At 42.6% G+C, this 21,148-nt stretch overlaps 1 protein-coding gene across 13 annotated transcripts in view; it reads right to left on the bottom strand.

Moving 5' to 3' along the window:
- The window catches only part of LOC309620767 (uncharacterized protein), a 96,968-nt gene that overhangs the window by 33,322 nt on the left and 42,498 nt on the right, over nucleotides 1–21,148 (bottom strand). For 12 of the 13 annotated variants that reach the window (XR_014239604.1, XR_014239605.1, XR_014239606.1 and 9 more), the window contains one exon: nucleotides 16,364–16,437. The gene's annotated coding sequence lies outside the window, so the exon portion shown is untranslated. Of the gene's footprint in view, nucleotides 1–724; nucleotides 13,765–16,363; nucleotides 16,438–21,148 lie in introns of those variants that run through there. The other variant, XM_082377646.1, reaches the window with a different exon arrangement.

Raw genomic sequence — 21,148 nt, 5'->3', positions numbered from 1 at the left:
CAGCTACTGGAAAGCTTCAACCAGTCTACGTAAATCTACAGTAGAGGGTTTGCTCATTTCTGTAGTGGCTATTACTCTGAGAAAACCATAATTCAAAAAGGGTCATGTACCACAATGTTCACTGCAGCACTATTTACAACAGCCAGGACATGGAAGCAACCTAAGTGTCCATTGACAGATAAATGGATAAAGAAGATGCGGCACATATATACAATGGAATACTACTCAGCCATAAAAAGGAACGAAATTGAGTTATTTGTAGTGAGGTGGATGGACCTAGAGTCTGTCATACAGAGTGAAGTAAGTCAGAAAGAGAAAAACAAATACCGTATGCTAACACAGATATATGGAATCTAGAAAAAAAAATGCTTCTGAAGAACCTAGGGGCAGGACAGGAATAAAGATGCAGACATAGAGAATGGACTTGAGGACACGAAGAGGGGGAAGGGTAAGCTGGGACGAAGTGAGAGAGTGGCATGGACATATATACTCTACCAAATATAAAATAGCTAGCTAGTGGGAAGCAGCTGCATAGCACAGGGAGATCAGCTTGGTGCTTTGTGACCACCTACAGGGGTGGGATAGGGAGGGTGGGAGGGAGATGCAAGAGGGAAGAGATATGGGAACATATGTATATGTATAACTGATTCACTTATAAAGCAGAAACTAACACACCATTGTAAAGCAATTATACTCCAATAAAGATGTGAAAATATATATATATAGAAACAAACTTTCACTGGTTAAATAAATGGTGTTCCAGATTTATGGACTGACACTTTTGTCTGCCCGTGCATGAATGGGGCCTAAAACACTGGTGATCCCAGAGTGGCATTCTAGGTCTAGGAATCCATTGGGTCCTGCCCCCTGACACTTAATGGACGAGTCTGTTGCCTGATCTGACCAGAAGTTCAGGTAAAACGCTACTGCTGGAGAATTGTTAAATGTGCTTCAGGTGAACCTTTCCTGCGTGGGGCTTAATGGATCTTATGAGGACAGGCAGCAGGACTATGTCTAACTGCTAATAAATGTATGCCTGGCAGAACTGGGTCAGAGTCCTGTTTTCAGTGGAACGTCCCACCTGGTGTGGAGATAGTGAGGGAGGAGGACTACAACACACAGCTACCTCTGGTCATTGGAATCTACTGATATTCACCGAAAAGTACCTGACGGTGTGAGAGACTAAACTGGCGTAGGTCAGTGTGCAATAGAATTAAACGGGGGCAAGTATGGAGGCAGGGAGATGAGCTAGGAGGAGGCTGCGGCAAGTGGTTCCATCAATAGAGGATGAACATCTACACTAGGGCAGTGACCGTGAGGAAGAAGAAAAGAGAATGGAGCCAAGAAATATTTCAGAGGTAAAATCAGCAGGCCTCGGTGATCCATTGGATGGTAAGGTCCAGCAGCAGTTTGTGATAACCTGCAGGTTTCTTGTTTGAGTAACCGGGTAGACATTGGTGACATTCACTGATGTAGGGGCAGTATAATAACCAGAGGAAAAGAAAGTTTGCGGGTAGGGGCAGGAGCAAGCATTTTAATTATGATTTGGATACTCTGAGCTTAACACCCACATGGAGATGTCCAGCAAACATTTGGATAATACAAGCCTGAAGCTCAGGGGAAAGTCAGGGCTGGAAATGTAGATGGGAAGTCATCAGCACACAAGGGCTACAGAATACTTCAAGAGTGGATGGATCCTCAGCTACCATAATACAAAGTCAGTAGATGATGTTTAAAAAGTGTTTGAAAAGAAATAGTAGAATGTGGAAAACAGTATGGTGGTTCCTCAGAAAAAGCAAACACAGGATTACCATATGACCCAGCAACTCCATTTCTGGGTACATACCCAAAAGAACTGACAGCAGAGACTCAAACAGGTATTATACACTTGTGTTCATAGCAGCATGTTTGTAATAGCCAAAGATGCAAATAGCTCAAATGTCCATCAATGAATGAATGGATAAACAAAATATGATGTTGTGTGTGTGTGTATAAAATACAATATTATTCATCCTTAAAAAGGAATGAAATTCTGATATATATAACAACTCAGACAACCCTTGAAGACATTTGCTAAGTGAAATAAGCCAGACACCAGAGGACAAATATTGTTCGATTCCATTTATATGATGTACCTCGAATAGTCAAGTACATAGTGACAAGACCTAGAACAGTGGTTACCGGGGCTGGCGAGGAAGGGAATGAGAAGTTACTGTTTAATGGATACAGAATTTCAGTTTGAGATGATGAAAAACTTCTGTAGATGGATAGTGCTGATGATTGTACAACCACGTGAATGTACTTAATGCCACTGTACACTTAAAATTAGTTAAAATGGTAAATTTTGTGCAATGTATATTTTACCAAAAGAAAAAGAAATAGCAGGATAATCTTATTCTTTTAAATGACTGATGTAAACACCTTAAGAAACACTTCAAAGAGTGACTGCAGGAAAGGGGTGGGCATAGGGTCTTCTACTTATCACTATAAGCCTTTGGTACGCTTTTATTTCTTAACTATATGCATGTATTACATTGAATAAAAACATTTTAAACTAAAAGAAAGTGGATGAGATCACTGAGGGTGAGGTCGGGGAGTTGGTGGAAGAAGAGGTACCTTAGGGTAAAGGTTGCAAGAAACAATAACCCATTAAAGTAAGGTAAGGAAAAGAGAGGGTTATTACAGGGATACAGGGAATCACACAGAAACGTAGTCCAGGAAGCACAGCAGCACCTCACAGAAACTCCGAAGTCGTCTGGGCGCCGTCTCCTGTGCTCGCTCTCATCACTCCCCTGTCTCCCTCCTACTCCTCTCACAACTCTTCCCCCCTCTCCCCTCCTCTGTCTGCTACTCCACATCTCTCCCCAGCGCATGATCTCTTCCTGGGTTCTCAGGGAGTGTTGCTTTTATTTCCCACACCTGCTCCTCTGCCTGGCAGTGTCTTCTAGTCACTCATGCACTCGCACAGCCACAACTGTAGCATCAGCCTCTGAGCCTGTGCGACCTCTCAGCCTGGTTCCCTGCAGTCCGCTTCCTCCATCTCACCGCATTCCTGGGGGAGAGAATGGACTCCCGCAGATACGGTGTCCACTTCCCATTAGAGAGCCATCCCTAGGCCCACTGGCTGTATCCCCGGCTTTACCATCCCTTCCTGAGAGATGACAGGTTGGGAAGTATTGCAGTAAAGGAGATTTAAGCTGGGTGTGAACCCAAGATATAACTACTATCAATTAAGATCCTTGAGGAACAGAGGAGTAGGAGAATCTGGAGAAGAAAAACCAGGGAAAAGAGAGTTTCAAGTAGGTGAATGGTTGAGCTGTGTTAAATGCTGCAGAGCAAGAGCCCTTAAAATAAAGACCAAAAGGTGTCCGTTGAGTTTGGCATTGGGGTGAATGAAAAGGAAGGATTGAGAACATCAAGTACGGATCATTCTTTCAAGAGGCTTGGCTGACAAGGGAATAGCTGACGGGGGGGGGGGGACACAGATTGAAAAGATTTTTCTTTTTATCAAAATGAAACAGAAGTTTTGTTGTGGTTACAAATGCAGCAGGGTATAAGGGAAGAGCAAAGAATTGTGAAGAGAGGAACAGGTGAAAAGGTGGGTGTTGAACTGAACAAGGGATACATTATCTGCTGAGATAGGTGGAACATCCTAAGAACTGCAGTTGTAGCTTTTCAATTCCGAGTCAGTCTTATATTTGCCAAACAGACCAACCCTAACTGTGGAGCTACTCTGAAGAGAAGAAAAGAGGGCCAAGGGCAGAACCTAGGAGAATGCCAACACTTAATGCAAGCGAGGGTCGACTCCAGATCTGATCATCCAGGGTGAATATTTAGTTTGGGTCTAGCTTTTCCTACTATTGTACGGCTCTGGATCCCTTCTTAACACCTAATTGGCTTCATGCCCCAGGAATGCAACTAATAACTTTTACAAATCATAATTGGAAAGGAAAGTATATAGCCATAAAGTCACATATCACATTCTGGAAAGAGGACAGGAATGGGAATCATAAGAGCTGCTACCTTCCCTCTCTGGGTCTCTGTCTCCCTGTGTGTAAAAGTGAAGGGCTGGCCTCAGTTGTCTCTATGGCTCCTCCTGTTGGAACACTCTGATTCTTTGACTTCTGGCTTATCTCTACTACTCTTGTAGCTGTATTAATGCTCTCCTACATTAATACAAATGGGTGGAAGCTGACCACATTCTTTTTCAAGCTCGTGATAACAGGAAAAAAATCTGAAGAACGTGGACAATCACAAAATATGATAAGTAAAAGAAAAGGAGAGTCAAAAGGAAAAAATATGATTGGCCTCTTGCTACTAATGTCAGTGCCCAGGGACTTCACTGGTGGTGCAGTGGTTAAGAATCTGCCTGCCAGTGCAGGGGACATGCATTTGATCCCTGGTCCGGGAAGATCCCATATGCCACGGACCAACTAAGCCCGTGCGCCACAACTACTGAGCCCGTGCACCACAACTACTGAAGCCCGCATGCCCTAGAGCCCGCACACCGCAACTACTGAGCCCACGTGCTCTAGGGCCCTCATGCTGCAACTACTGAGGCCGCATGCTACAACTACTGAAGCCCGTGTGCCTAGAGCCTGTGCTCTGCAACAAGAGAAGCCACCGCAATGAGAAGCCTGCACACCGCAACGAAGAGTAGCCCCCGCTCCCTGCAACTAGAGAAAGCCCGCGCGCAGCAATGAAGACCCAACACAGCCAAAAATAAATTAAAAAAAAAAAGAATTCACAGTCGCTTTAAAATAAATAAATAAATAAAAAATAATGTGAGCACCCAGCTGTGCAACAGTAAGGCTGTGTTCCCTTGAGATCAAATCAATGGCTCAGAAGTGGAAAACTCAAACCACTTTTTTTCTCTGGTCAAATCAAGATTTCCTACTCCAATATAAAATAAAAATTTAAAAATAAAGAAGAAAAAATCAAGATCTACTCCCTATCCCTGCTAACTTTTCAGGAGATAGTGAATATTTTCCTCTCTTCATAACACCCCTCACAGTTGTCATAAGCATTAAGAATATTTTAATACACGTAAAAGAAAGGGTGTTTACTGTTCTCAATTCACCAACTATTCCTACCAAACTTTCAGAACTTCATGGGGGGGGGGGAAATTAGACTAGGGACAGTGTGCCCTGCCCACCTTCTCCCACACTGCCAGCTAGGAACAATTTACCAGTGTCAACGCCTAGGTTCCTCACTCCAATTCTGAAGTTTAAAAATACTTTAAGAGTGGGATTGTGAGGAAAGAGCATGCTGTCGTTTCTACAAAAAGATGGTAGAACTGATTTGTGTGTAAATCATATCCTTTCAGTTCTTTTTCCAGGGTCGAGGATGGGATTATTCATTCTCGTCTACACCCTCTCACCCTCTTGTGACCAAATGGCTTTCATTTGTGCCCAAGTGGCCAGGGATAGAGGCAAAAGCAGTGGCCAAGAAATTAACCTGTTCATTTATATCAGACCCAGGACCATGAATCAATCACACACGCCTGGAACCTCACCACCATGAGATAATTAGCGTGCAGTCCCACAGGCGGGCAGGGTATAGAGAATGAACAACTGAAGTGGAAAATCAGATGAACAAAAATGTAGGGGAGGTTGAAAATGTTCGTGCCTCAACATGAAAGGCTCCGACTGCACCAGCTCTAAAGATGCATTTCTTTCCCATTCGCATTCGAGTCTCAAACATTTAACTAGCTTCCTAGGTGCACTTTATTTCTGTTATTTCTCAGAAAGCACTTCCTCTGTGACTATTACTTTGCAAAGGTTTGGACTATCTTACCGATCAGTTCTCCCACTCCCTGGGCCACACCTCAGCACACCTGCTTGGAGCACAGGGGCCGTGGCCAGAAGCCCTCAGGAAGGTCACTGCGCCTGCCCCAGTGCCTCTGCCGTCCATCTGGTGCTCCGCTTATTTAACCACGGGCTGCTGTCATTATATGGTTTGAATCTGTTACAAACCAAGATGATAAACTGCACTTTTGATTATTCCTTTGTTGTTTTAAACATCCTTTTGATGCACTAAGAGCCACTTACACATACATAAAAGAAGCAGCTGTCTCCTTTATGAACCATCAGATTGAAAATGTGTCAACTCAAGCACAGTCTACCAATTTACTAACTGTTGGCCTATGACTAATTAACAGAAATTAGCTATGTTACTGGCAGACACACCGACCGTTACTTCATTAATTGTACGTGTCTGTGTGCGGTGGGAAGTTGTAAAATAACACTGGTGAAGAAGACCAGGGCCCTGGTTCACCCCGGGCAGAAGGGGCGTTCGCTTCCTAAATGCAGCATGGAAGGGTTGTCCTACTGCCCTCAGTGCCAGGCTAAGCCCAGCCACCGAGACTGACTCCCCTCCCTCACAGGAACCAGACTCAATTCACCCTCCACCTGAAGTCTCTGATACTTGGCAGTCAAGTTCCTTTTACAGGTAGGACTTCAAGAGCGGCCTGCCTTTGGGGAGAAGGATAAAAGGCTATAAACACAAAAGAAGGGGAAACTGAATAAAAAAGAAAGCTCTCCTGCGATCAGAAGGTGCCTTTCTCCTTAGTTAAGTACACTGGATTCATAAACACTCTTTTATTGAGTTGGGTTTCAGAGCTTTTACTTAGTGTTGACTTACTAGGTAGATAAGACAGCAACAAACAAGGCATCTAGTGATCCAGCTCAAGAGTGGGGCCCACCAGGGCATGATCCAGCTGTACTTATGAAACAGGCAACTTCTGATCTTAGCATGTCCCAATTCCTCTTTTGACACATTCCCCTCTTTTCAGCCCACCTCCTTGGGTCCCAGTATCTCCTGCTGCCACTTGGCCGTGCAGGGTCATCCCCTGACCTCCCCTCTAACTTAAGCTGGAGTTCCCAGTCCTGAGCACTGAGCACCACGCCAGACCTGGCCACCGCCTCAAATCAGGTTTTGTTCCAGTCCCTCAGGGCCAACGTCATAATGGGATATCCTTATAAGTGATACGTTTGCATTTTTTTTAGAGAGGTCTTCTGGAGTTCCTTATCCTGAATGAGTGATTCTAATGGTAGAAGTTTCTGGCATGATTAAACCTTAGTAAAAGACATTTTGGGGTCCTTGGGAGGGCAGTTTAAGAACTCCTTAAAACGTTACCTTCTAGGCAATTGTACTCATTCCTGTGCATGGGACTGTTTCTAGAATCACACGGAGGTTCCTGGGCAAGAAGCATATGTCTAGAAGTCCACTGGCCACTGCTGTCCTGGTAGGTTTCTCAAGTGGTGAGAGAAGTTATTTGAGAACAGTTCAGGCAGTCAGGGGTGCTGCTTTCTGGTTTTAGAACTCTATAATGCTTGTTTAGAAATTATTATCTACTTCTTGCCTCTCTACTTTTTTTTTCACCAGAAGAAACAGATTAAGAACTGGATAAGAGAAACATTAATAACTGTCAGTCATTTGACCAAAGGTGATTTCATTGCACACAGATTACACTTTTGCTGCACTATTACAAAGCCTGCTTAGAGAACTAATCAACAAAATTGGAGAGCAATTCTTAAGTAAAAAGGGATCTTAAAATGAACTACTGAGAGATACAACAATGTGATGAATCCCAAAGACATGATGCTGAGTGAGAGAAGCCAGTTTCAAAGTTCCCTACTGTATGATTCCATTTCTATGACTTTCTCAAAAAGACCAAACTACAGTGATGGAGAACACATCAGTGGTTGCCAGGGTTTTGGGGCGGGGGTTGTGTGTGTAACTACAAAGGGGCAGCATGAGGGAGTTTGGGGGGATGAATCCTGATACAGTCTGTATCCTGACTGTAGTGGTGATTACATGAAACTATACATGTGTTAAAATTCATAGAACTGTATACCAATAACATCAATTTTTCTATATATTAACTTAAAAGCTAATATAAAGGGAAAATGCACTTCTCCCATTGTTTGTTTAGTCCTCTGTAACATCAAGTGATAAGTTCAAGATGCTCCAGGTCTGAAGAACAGGCATGAAAAGGGCTCTTCGGAAAAGATCATAAAAACCCTCTGAGCTCCTCCTAAGGAAGGTGTTGAATCTAAGAAGGCGGCAGAGCATATGTTTGGAGGCATTGGCCCAGCAATGGAATGGGGTTTGCAGCCCATCATCCACAGCTTCTCATTCCCCCTCAGGGTTCCTCTTGTGGTCTGAGCCCACTGGCTGACTGACCAGGGTTAGGGGTGGCGGCTGTTCACCATACAGAGTTAACAGGCCCATTCAGGCCTCACATATTGGCTCCATGAACAATGAGCAGGCCAGTGATTCCTATTTTGGAAGGGCTAGGGTGGGGAGAGGTTGGAGACACCCTATTCTGATTTCCTAGGGCGGCCCTCTGATATGAAGACATATGGCAAACACTTGCTTTGTCATGGAAGTGATTTGCAATTAAATTTGGTTACTGAGAATTTCCAGAAGGTGAACAATACCTGTTTGGATTATTATAGAGGCTTATAGATTATTATAGAGGCTCCCGAAGGGGCTGCATCCCCAGGTTGGGGGAGTCACTGTTCTTTATAACCATCTAGTCTGTAGCCAGATGGCCAACTAGTTCCATGCCCGCGCAACGAGCCAGATTCCTTAGCCCAGCTTCTGGCAAAATGTTCAAGGGCTCAATTTTTTGTCTTCATCTTTTTTTCAATTGAACTTTTTATTTTGAGATCATTGTAGAGTCACATGCAATTGTAAGAAATAATGCAGCGAGATACCACATACCCTTTAATCCAGTTTCCCGAAAGGGTAACATCTTGTCAAACTGTAGTATAATATCACAATCAAGGTATTGACACTGCTGCGAACCGTTGATCTTGCCCAGATTTCCCCAGCTTTACTTGTAAACATTTGTTTGTATGTGTCTGTGTATTTAGTCGTATGCAATTTTATCGCATGTGTAGGTTCACGTATCCACCGACACGATCAGAACTGTACTATCACCAAAAGGATTCTTCCTCTGCAGCCACACTCACCTTCCATCTGCCCCATCCCCTCACCCCTGGCACCCCCTAACCTGTTCCCCATCGCTATGTTTCTTGTCATTTCAATAGTATTATATAAATAATCATATAGTATGTAACCTTTTAAGACTGGCTTTTTCTCACTCAGGAGGATTCCTGGGAGATTTATTCAAGTTATTACATGAACCGATACCCCATTTCTTTTTATTGCTGAGTAGTATTCCATGGCACGGATGTCCTACAGTTTACTTAACCATTAATCTGTTGAAGAAGACATGTATGAGTGATTCAGTTTCTCTGCATCCTCACCAGCATTCGGTGTCACTATTTTTTATTTTAGCTATTCTGAGAGGTGTGTAGTAATACCTCACTGTGGTTTTGATTTGCACTTTCCTGATGACTTACGGTGTTGAACATCCTTTCATGTGTTATTTGCCATCTGTATACCCTCTTTAGTGAAATGTCTGTTCATATCTTTTGCCCATTTTCTAACAGGATTGTTTGAGTTTCCAGAGTTCTTTATGTATTCTAGATAAAAATCTTTTCTCAGATACGTAGCTTGCAAATATTTTCTCCATTCTGTAGCTCATATTAATAGGATCTTTCATAGAACAAAACTTTGTAATTTTGATGAAATCCAATTAATAGTTTTTCCTTTTATGGATCATGCTTATGGTGTCAAGCCTAAGAACACTTTGCTGAGCCCTAGACCATGAAGATTTTCTCCTGTGGGCTTTTTTTCTACAAGTCTTATAGTTTTACACTTTAAGTCTGTGATCCATTTTGAGTTAATCTTTGTATACGGTGTGATGTTTAGGTCAACGTTCACTTATTTTGCCTATGGATGTCAATTGCTCATGCACTATCTATTGAAAAGGCTACCCTTCCTCCATTGAACTGCTTTTACACCTTTGTCAAAAATCAATTGAACAAATTTGTGTGAGTTTATTTCTGGGTTCTCTATTCTGTTCCATTTATCTGTGTGTCTCCCTTCCACTACTACCATACTAGCTTGATTACTGTTGCTATATAGTAAGCCTTTACATTGGTTTATTCTTTTAAAAAGTTTATTCTTTATAAAAATCATTTTAACTACTCTAGGTCCTTTGCCTTTCCATATAAAAAACTTTGGGGGGGTGGGGGAACTACACCACGTGGCTTGTGGGATCTCAGTTCCCCAACCAGGGATGAACCCGGGCCATAGCAGTGAAAGCCCAGGATCCTAACCACTAGGCCACCAGGGAACTCCCTCCATAGAAATTTTATAATAAGCCTGTCTATATCTACAAAAATCCTTGCTTGGGTTTTCATAGAGATTTCATTAACCTATAAATCAACTTGGGGAGAACTGACATCTTAGTATGTTGACTGAGTATTCCAATCTATGAACACGGTCAGTCTCTCAAATTACTAATGTCTTAAGTTCTTTCATCAGTGTTTTGTAATTTTCCGCATACAAATCCTGTACCTGTTTTGTTAAGTTTATACCTAAATATTTCATTTTCTTTGGAGCACTTATAAAAGGTGTTATTTTTTTTTTAGATTTCCAGTTACTATATAGAAATGTAATTGATTTCTGTGTGTTGCTCTTGTATCATACGGCCTTGCTGAATTCCATTATTAGTTCTAGAAGGGTTTTTTTTTTTAAAGATTTCTTGTGATTTTGTATGCAGATGATCAAGTTTTCTGCAAATAGAGACAGTTTTACTTTGTTCTTTCTAATCTGTATGTTTTAAAATTTCTTTTTCTTGCCTTGTTACACTGTCTAGAACTTCCAGTACAATGTTGAATAGAAGTGATAAGAGCAGACATGCTTGCCTTGTTCCAACCTTAAGAGCGAAAGCATTCAGTCTTTCACCATTAAGTATAATGTTAGCTGTATGTTTTTTGTAGATGTTCTTTACATGGTTAAGGAATTTCCCCTCTAATTCCTAATGTACTGAGAGTTTTTATCACGAATAAATGTTGAATTTTATCAAATGTGTTTTTCTGTGCCAATTGACATGGGCATATGATTTTTGTTTAGTCTTTTGATATGGCAGACTATCTTGACTGATTTTTTAAATATTGAACCAGGCTTGCATAACTTGAATAAATCCCACTTGGTCATGGTGTATAATTCTTTTATACATTGTTGGTTTCATTTTGCTAATGTTTTGTTGAAGATTTTTCTAAGTTCATGAGATACTTGTCTATAGTTTTCTCCCTTTTCTGCACTGCCTTTGTCTGGTTTTGGTATCTTTCTGGGACTCTGACATGAATGTTGGATCTTTTGTTATTTCCCACAGGTTTCTGAGGCTCTATTTTTTTCCAGTCTATTTTCTCTCTGCTGCTCAGATTGAGTAAGTTCTATTGGTTTATCCTCAAGCTCACTGATTCTATCATCTGTCATCTCCACTATACTACTGAGCCTATATAGCAAGTTTTGAATGTCTACTATTGTATTCTTCAGTTCTATAATTTCTGTTTGGTTCTTTTGTATAACTTGTTTTTCCTTTGCTCAGATTTTCTATTTTTTTCATTTGTTTCAAGAGATGTTGCAATTGCTTATTGAAGCATTTTTGTGATGCTGCATTAAAATCCTTGTCAGATAATTCTAACATCTGATTCATCTTGGTATTGATGTCAGTTGATTGTCTTTTCTCATTCAAGTTGTGATTTTCTGGTTCTTGGTATGATGGGTGATTTTTCATTGTATTCTGGACATTTTGGCTACTATGTTAGGAGACTATTTAAATCTTTTACTTTAGCAGGCAGTCAATGTTTAGGTTTAGCACACAAGTCCTAGCCTACTTTTGTAAGCTGTGATTTCAATGACGATTTACTTTCCAGAGCCTCTGTGGTGCAGTTTTGGTCCGATTGGTTAATGTGGTGCTGATGGGGCCCTCACTGGTCCCTGCTGGTGTTGCCTGAGGGAGCAGAAAGTGCTTTACCAGGCTGCGTTGCCTGATGTCTCTAGGTGGAGGAAGTGAGTCTCTAGTCTGTGGAAACAACAAATCTTCCCTGGCTTTGCTTTGGTGGAACCCCCCTCCACTTGCCAGTGCTGTATGCCCTCCTGGTATCTCTTTTGGGGAGAGGGGATCCTTAAGACCATGGGGACAAAGGCTTCCTGAGCCAGACTACTTGTTGTAGTGGGATTTCCTCTTGATGGTGCCCTGGTTGCACAGTATCTTTTGGTGGGGCAGGGGAGTCTCTGGCCTGGTGGGAAAGGAAGGCACTTCCCCTGGCTGCTTATTGTCAGTGGGGCTCCCTGTTAGACTCCCTTTGCTGGAGTTGCCATGCTCACTTGGTGTTGTCAGCAGGACTCCCATTCAAACCAGAGGGAGAAGGAGCCTATCTGAGCCACTGTTGCTAGGTTGGGAGCTGGGAAATGCTGGGTCTGGGTTGCCTTCTTCTGTTGGGTAGTAAGTCATAAGGCTCCCATAGTGTTCCTCCAGTCCTGGAATTCCTAACCATTCTGCCGTCCTCTTTACACCTTTTAGAATTCTCCTTTGGTTGCCTCTTGAATTATTTCTAGGATTCATAATTATACTTAGCTGGGAGGAGCAAGGAGAAATGAGTCTATGCCATCTTGTCCAGACTGGAAGTAGAAGACCAGTTTTGCACTGGTTTCTGCTGCTGCTTCTCCTGGGAATGACTCAGGCTTTCATCTGCCACCCTTTCCTTGGCAAAGAGAAGCTCAGGAGGCTTTGCTTTGGTTAATATAACAAGCTCCCAGTTTGGGGGCTTTTGTTTGTGTGTATGTGTGTGTGTTGTTTGTTTTTAAGAAAGGCTGGCAGAGATCAGCCCTGAAGGAGCAACTGTGTTACAGTGGGGCAAACACTCTTGACAGGACGCTGAGTCAGCTGTGGATCTGTCTTGCCTATAAGATACTCCTGTGCCACTGTACTCACAGGATCATATTTTGAGGAGTCAGAACAACCAAAGTTTGGTATTTCCAGAGAGGATGGAGGCAGAAAATAAGATTTTAAAATATTCTCCTTCCTTTGCATAAAACCTTGGCATATCAGTGTGTGGCATACTCTGTGCAGCACTGGTCCTCAAGGAAAACAAGATGCCACTGGAGAACACTGCCTGTTATGGTAGGCTGAATCATGATTCCCCAAAGATGTCCACGTCCTAATCCCTGGGATCTGTGGAAATGTTACCTTACATGGTAAAAGGGACTTTGCAGGTGTGATTAAGTTAAGGATTTAAGAGGGGGACATTATCGTGGATTATCCAGGTGGGCCTATTCTAATTACAGAGTCCATATAAGAGAGAGACAGGAGGGTCAGAGGTAGAGAAGGCAATGTGAAGCAGAGGTCAGACAGTGAGAGAGAGGTTTGAAGATGCTATGTGCTGGCTTTGAAGATGGAGCAAGGGGCCAGGAGCCAAGGAATGCAGGTGGCTTCTGGAAGCTAAAATATGGCTGATTTTTTAAAATAAATTTATTTATTTATTTATTTATTTATTTATTTGTGGCTGTGTTGGGTCTTTGTTGCTGTGTGCAGGCTTTCTCTAATTGCATTGAGCAGGGGCTACTCTTCGCTGCAGTGCACGGGCTTCTCATTGCGGTAGCTTCTCTTGTTGTGGAACACAGGCTCCATGTATGTGGCTTCAGTAGTTGTGGCTCGCGGGCTCTAGAGTGCAGGCTCAGTAGTTGTGGTGCACAGGCTTAGTTGCTCTGCAGCATGTGGGATCTTCCTGGACCAGGGCTCGAACCTGTGTCCCCTGCGTTGGCAGGCAGATTCTTAACCACTGTGCCACCAGGGAAGTCCCAAAATGGCTTATTTTAAACTTCTGATCTCTACAACTGTAAGATAATAAATTTATGTTGTATTAAGCCATGAAGTTTGTGGTAATTTGTTATAGCAGCAACAGGAACTAATACACTGACAGAGGGCGAGTGACATGATCAGGGTAGGAGGTTGGGGGTATCGTACAGTAGTAAGAACATGGCTGCTGCACAAGGACATGCTGAAAACATGAGACTTCCATCTGGAAAGGGGAAACCTGAGATTCGAAGTCTAGAGCACTGCTGAAAAATAGAACTTTCTGTGATGATGGGAATGTTGTGTATCTGCATTCTCCAGTACGGTAGCCACTAGCCACATGTGACTACTGAGAACTTGAAATGTGGCTAGTACTACTGATTTACTCAATTAATTTATATTTAAATTGTAAAAGCTTCATGTACCTAGTGGCTAGACAGAGTGTATTGGACAGAGCAGGTCTCTACCATTAAAAAGAGTGTGGGGCTTCCCTGGTGGCACAGTGGTTAAGAATCTGCCTGCCAATGCAGGGGACACGGGTTCGAGCGCTGGTCCGGGAAGATCCCACATGCTGCAGAGCAACTAAGCCCGTGTGCCACAACTACTGAGCCCATGTGCCACAACTACTGAAGCCCGCGCGCCTGGAGCCCCTGCTCCACAACAAGAAGCCACCGCAATGAGAAGCCCGCACACAGCAATGAAGAGTAGCCCCTGCTCGCTGCAACTAGAGAAAAGCCCGTGCTCAGCAACAAAGACCCAGTGCAGCCAAAAATAAACAAAATAAAATAAAATTAAAAAAAAAAAGAGTGTGGGTAAGGTAAATACAAACTTATTCATTAAATCCTTCAATGCTAGAAAACTAGCCCAAAATAGCTATATCATATTAAAGAAGCACCAACACTTCTCTGGAGATCAGATTTCTCATAACCTCTGCCATAATATAACCACAAACCTAGAAAAGAAAAAAACATCTAAACAGCATGTCAAATTGCTATCATAAAATCCATGAACTTCACAGGAGGTGTATGGGGTCAGTCCTTGGTCAAACATCTGTACATTAGAAGAACCTAGAATACGCTGATCTCAGCCTCTGACAACAAAAAGAGTAAAGCTGGAAACTAAACGAGATAGAATTTCAAAAGCACAGAAACCTGGGACCCATTTAATAGGGAAAGACATATTCCTACATGCCTCAAAGGTCCAGGGCAAAAGCAGATGGTCATAATGGCCATTCTGAGTCACAAAGGAAGGTTATATTATGTTCTGAATTATCTGTTTAAGAAGACAAAACAGTGAATGATGTAATTTTTTTTAACATCTTTATGGGAGTGTAATTGCTTTACAATGGTGTGTTAGTTTCTGCTTTATAACAAAGTGAATCAGCTATACATATACGTATATCCCCATATCTCCTCCCTCTTGTGTCTCCCTCCCACCCTCCCTATCCCACCCCTCTAGGTCGTCACAAAGCACCGAGCTGATCTCCCTGTGCTAGGCAGCTGCTTCCCGCTAGCTATCTGTTTTACATTTGGTAGTGTATATACGTCCATGCCACTCTCTCACTTCATCCCAGCTTACCCTTCCCTCTCCGCGTGTCCTCAAGTCCATTCTTTACGTCTGTGTCTTTATTCCTGTCCTGCCCCTAGGTTCTTCAGAACCATTTTTTTTTTTTAGATTCCATATATATGTGTCAGCATACGGTATTTGTTTTTCTCTTCCTGACTTACTTCACTCTGCATGACAGACTCTAGGTCCATCCACCTCACTACAAATAACTCAATTTCGTTTATTTTTATGGCTGAGTAATATTCCATTGTATATATGTGCCATATCTTCTTTATCCATTCATCTGTTGATGGACACTTAGGTTGCTTCCATGTCCTGGCTATTGTAAATAGAGCTGCAATGAACATTGTGGTACATGACTCTTTTTGAATTATGGTTTTCTCAGGGTATATGCCCAGTAGTGGGATTGCTGGGTTGTATGGTAGTTCTATTTTTAGTTTTTTAAGGAACCTCCATACTGTTCTCCATAGTGGCTGTATCAATTTACATTCCCACCAACAGTGCAAGACGGTTCCCTTTTCTCCACACCTTCTCCAGCATTTATTGTTTGTAGATTTTTTTTAACATCTTTATTGGAGTATAACTGCTTTACAATGGTGTGTTAGTTTCTGCTGTATAACAAAGTGAATCAGCTATACATATACATATATCCCCATATCTCCTCCCTCTTGCATCTCCCTCTCACCATCCCTATCCCACCCCTCTAGGTGGTCACAAAGCATCGAGCTGATCTCCCTGTGCTATGCGGCTGCTTCCCACTAGCTATCTATTTTACATTTGGTAGTATATAAGTCCATGCCACTCTCTCACTTCGTCCCAGCTTACCTTAAAAAAAAGAAAGCAAAACTCAACAAAGGAAATGGGTAAATCAGAACAAAACAAAAAAAAACTATCTTTCCAGTGTCATGCAAAACCCCTACTTTTAAGGTTCCAGCCACTATGCTATACCATCCATGCCAGCTCCTCGTCACTGCCACTTACACAGGAATGATATGCACCAGGGTTGATAACTCACTTCAAGAACTCTCTCACCATTACCATCAACACCATTCTCACCTCATCCTCCTGCCTTACCTGCCACACAGCTTCCAAATTTGGATCAATGCAATCATCGACCACTGCTGTTTCTATGTCCATTCTGCTGAGCCCTGGGGGAGGAAATAACACAACAGTACAGACAGGATCATCTTGAAAAGCATGGTCTCTGTGGAACATTACATAGCAGTTATATACACAAGAAATCTATATTTGCTGATATGGAACAATATTCAAGGCACCTTAAATTAAAAAGCAAGTGATATCACACCCCTGAGTATGGCAATCACCAAAAAGATAGATTGTAACAAGTGTTGGTGAAGATGTGGAGAAACTGGAACCCTTATAGGCTGCTGCTGGGAATGTAAAATGGTGCAGCCACCTTGGAAAACAGTGTGGCAGTTCCTCAAAATGTCAAACAGAGAGCTACCATATGACCCAGCAATTCCACTCTTTGGTACATACTCAAGAGACATGAAAATATACGTCTACACCAAAACTTGTATTTGAATGTTCAGAACAGTATTATTCATAATAGCCAAAAAGTGGAAACAACCCAGTGTCCACTAACTGATGAATAGATAAACTAAATGTGGTCTATATGTACAATGGAATATTATTCAGCAATAAAAAGAATGATTCTGATTCATGCTATAACATAGATGAACCTCAAAAACATGTGCTAAATGAAACAAGCCAGTCACAAAAGACCAGCTATTATATGCTTCCATTTATATGAAAGTCCAGAATAGGCAAATCTGTAGAGACTGAAAGGAGATTAGTGGTTGCTTAGGGTTATGGGTGGGGATTGTGGATAAGGGGGTGATAGCTAAAGGGTACAGAGTTTCTTTTTGAGGTGATGAAAATGTTCCAAAAACTGACGATGGTGGTGGTTGCACATTATCTGTGAATGTAACTAAAAACCACTGAATTGTACACTTTAATTAATGTGTGAATTGTATGGTATGTGAATTATAGCTCAACAAAGCTGTTTTTTTTTTAAAAAAAAGCAAGTGCTAGAATAATGCATGTACTATGAGTTCATTTACATAAAACCCCAAACTACATATGCATGTAATATAAACATTTGTGAATGTATGTAAATATATAGAAGATGATTTGGAAGGCTACCCACCCATCTGTTAGCATTGGTTACTTCTGGAGAGGGAAACAGGATTGCCTTCTGTACTATCACACTTTCCTGTTTCTCCTCCTACCACCCTAGTTGTTCCTTCAAGTTGCTTTTGTAAGCGTTCCTTCCTCTGCCCATCTCTTTTGAATCTCATTCTACTCTTCAGGCTCTCCTTGAAGTAATCCTAAGATCATACATTTCCCATGGCTTCAACAACCTCCATCCATATCCTGACTCATTCATTCAGCAAATATTCATTGAGCACCTACTAGGTACTGTGCTAGTACCTTTGATTCCTTCCTCTCCCTCGTCTCCCATCCCTCATCCAACAAATTCCACCAGTCCTCTCTCCAATAAACATACTCTGTCTCTCTACTTCTCTCCATGTCCGTGGCCTCCAATGTAATGCAAGCTACTGTCATCTCTCCCAGATCCCTGCAACAGTCTCCTGCCCCGTCTCCCTGCTTGCATAGGCCATTCTCCACACAACAGCCAGAGCCCACTTTTAAATATATAAATCAGCTCATATCAGTCTCCCTGCTTCGAAGCCCTCCAAGGACTTCCGAATACACTCTGCATAACATCTAAGCTCTTTACTTTGACCTAGTAAGATAGAGCCCTTGCCTAAATCTCTGATCTCATCCCATCCTTGTTTGCTATGCTCCCAGCTATAATTTGCTCTCTCTTGAGGGTCTCTGAACTTACCTAAAATGTTCTCTCATCATCCACGTCTCAGCTCCAGTGTCAGCTCCTCAGTGAGGCCTTCCCTGATCATCCCAACTAAGTAGGCCCCGAGCCTGGTCAGTGTCTCATCGCATCTCCTGTTTTACTTTCTCCCAGCGTTTATTGTCATCTGCAGTTGTTTCATTTATTGGTTTGCTTGTTCATTATATGTCTTCCCTGCCACTTGAATGTAAGCTCCATGAGAGTGGCAACTCTATTTGCCTTGTTCCTGCTGAATCTCTAGCACCTAGAAGGTACTCAATGAATATTTGCTGAATGAATGAGTCAGGAGATGGATGGAGGTTGGTGAAGCCCTCGGAAATGTATGATCTTAGGATTACTTCAAGGAGAGCCTGAAGAGTAGAATGAGATTCAAAAGAGATGGGCAGAGGAAGGAATTCTTACAAAGGCAACTTGAAGGAACAACCAGAGTGTCTGACCCTCAGGTTTTTGGCTGAAGCAACTAGACAGATGGTGGGTGCCATTCACTGAGACTGAAAGACAAGGGGAGGAGCAAGCAGGGTTGGGGATTGCTTCAAGAACTGAGTTCTGGACATGTTAAATTTGAGATGTGTATGAGTCACCCAACTGGAGATCCTAAGTAGATGGCTAGTTATAGAAGTCTAGATAGACTTCAGTGAGGTGGTCAGGGCTAGAGACGGAAGTTTAGAAATTGAATTCATCAACATAGATACAGTATTTAAAGCCCTGGGAATAAATAACCTAGGAAGAAAGCAGATAATGAGAAAAAGGGGGCCTGATGCAGAGTTCTAATGTCTCCCACACTTGTATCTCCAGTCCTCACCTCCTTCTTCCAGGAGTTCCAGAACTACTATCAAATGCCTTACATAAACCCAGGGTGTCCCATAATGACTTCATCGACTTCCTCTTCAAAACTGGTCCTCCTTCTGTATTCACCAGTCAGTTGGACCTCTTCGTAACATCCCCAGTACTGTTCCCCACCTTTCCTTCCCCGTGACAGTTACCTTAGGTCATCAATCTCATCATCTCATGCCTGGATGACTACAATAGTTTCTTAGCTGGTATCTCTGCCTCCAGTATTGACCCCCGACTGCTGCCAGTAGGGTCCTTCTGAAATCCCTTGATCATGGTACTTCCTTACTTAAAACCTTTCGATGGTTTCCCATTGTTCAAGATAAAGTACAAATTCTTAAACCTAATGTATAAGGTCTTTCAGGACCTGCTTCCTGCGACCTTTTCAATCCTGTCTTCTGCTTACTCCCTCTCCCTTACATCCTAGGCATACCAATTTATCAACTGCCTTTAGTTCTCTGGATGCATCATCCTTGTTTATTTCTACAAACATGTACCTGCGATGCACCCCACCACTACCTGTTCTCCAGCTCCATGAAAAGTTTTGCCCTCCAACCAAGCCAACTTGCTCTCTTCTTTCTTGATGTCCCCTCAGCATCCTGAGCATCTTGCATCTTTATTTTCTGTAGTATCTTATTGTATTTCTATGTTCATGTAGCTCTCTCCCTCTACTAGCCTGTAAGCTTAATGAGGGCAGGGATGGTACTTCCTTATCTTTGTTTTACCAGCACCTAATATAGTGCCTAGCATATAGTAATCACATCAGCCAATATTTATCAAGTGCATATCAGTGCCAAGTAATTCTATAAGTGCTTTACATGTATTGATTCATTTATAACAACCCTATGAGGCAGGTAGTATTATTATGCCCAATCGACAAATAGGAAATAAAGACAGAGAGATTAAGTAACTTTGCTCAAGTTACACAGCTAGTAATGGATACAAGCCCAGTCAGTCTAGCTCCAGAGTCTGTGCTTGTAATCACTAGTCTCTCAGCAAATGCCTGTTCAATGAATGGGAAATTGGAAATGTGGGACATGTGACTTTTTTCATGTTATTATTCTGACCTTGACTATTTCATCTTTTCTTTCATTAAAAAATCTCATTTCATTCAGAGCTCAGACACAATAAAGTTACAAAATCAAATAACAGATCCTGTGCTATGGAGCTCAAGGGAGTCAATAAGGGCAAATGTCATTATCCTCACACCTCCAGGCACTTAGCAAGTCAGGTTGATTTACTGATGTTCAGCGACTAGGGCCAAAGCACAGAAAAGTAAGATAGGACGAAACATCATAACATCTTAACATCAAAACATCCTGACAGCTTTTGCCCTGCCCTCCTTCTCCTTCCACCCACCCAGCCCGACACCCCTCGTCCCTCCCCCAACCACCCTGAACGGATAGACAGGAGGAGGCTCATCATCTTCGTCGTCGCATCCAGCAGCTGCTACTGCCAGTGCCAGGTGCCTTGTAAGGATCCTCCTGAAAGGCTCAAAGAGTGGGTCAGATTTTGTGGATTCCAAGCACCGTGACCTTCCATTAAAAGAGAGAGCTCGAGCAACCTTCAAATTAAGCCACGTGGGCAGCCGCCTACTTTGTTAATGAACGTTGCTGTTTCATTGGTTTCAAGCTGTGTGGATGAAAGGCTCTTGGTGCTCCAGCCAGGCATCAGGGCTGTGCCTCTGAGGTGGGAGAGCCAACTTCAGGACACTGGTCCACAAGAGACCTACCACCTCCACGTAATACCAAATGGCAAGAATCTCTCAGAGATCTCCATCTCAACATCAAGACCCAGCTTCACTCAACGACCAGCAAGCTACAGGGCTGGACACCCTATGCCAAACAACTAGCAAGACAGGAACACAGCCCCATCCATTAGCAGGGAGGCTGCCTAAAATCATAAGGCCACAGACACCCCAAAACACACCACCAGACGTGGACGTGCCCACCAGAAAGACAAGATTCAACCTCATCCACCAGAACACAGGCAATAGTCCCCTCCACCAGGAAGCCTACACAACCCACTGAACCAACCTTACCCACTGGGGACAGATACCAAAAACAACGGGAACTACGAACCTGCAGCCTGTGAAAAGGAGACCCCAAACACAGTAAGATAAGCAAAATGAGACG

This window comes from Balaenoptera borealis, assembly GCF_965194805.1.
Source record: "Balaenoptera borealis genome assembly, chromosome: X".
Taxonomy (NCBI): Eukaryota; Metazoa; Chordata; class Mammalia; order Artiodactyla; family Balaenopteridae; genus Balaenoptera; species Balaenoptera borealis.
This window is presented reverse-complemented; position numbering and strand designations above follow the sequence as displayed.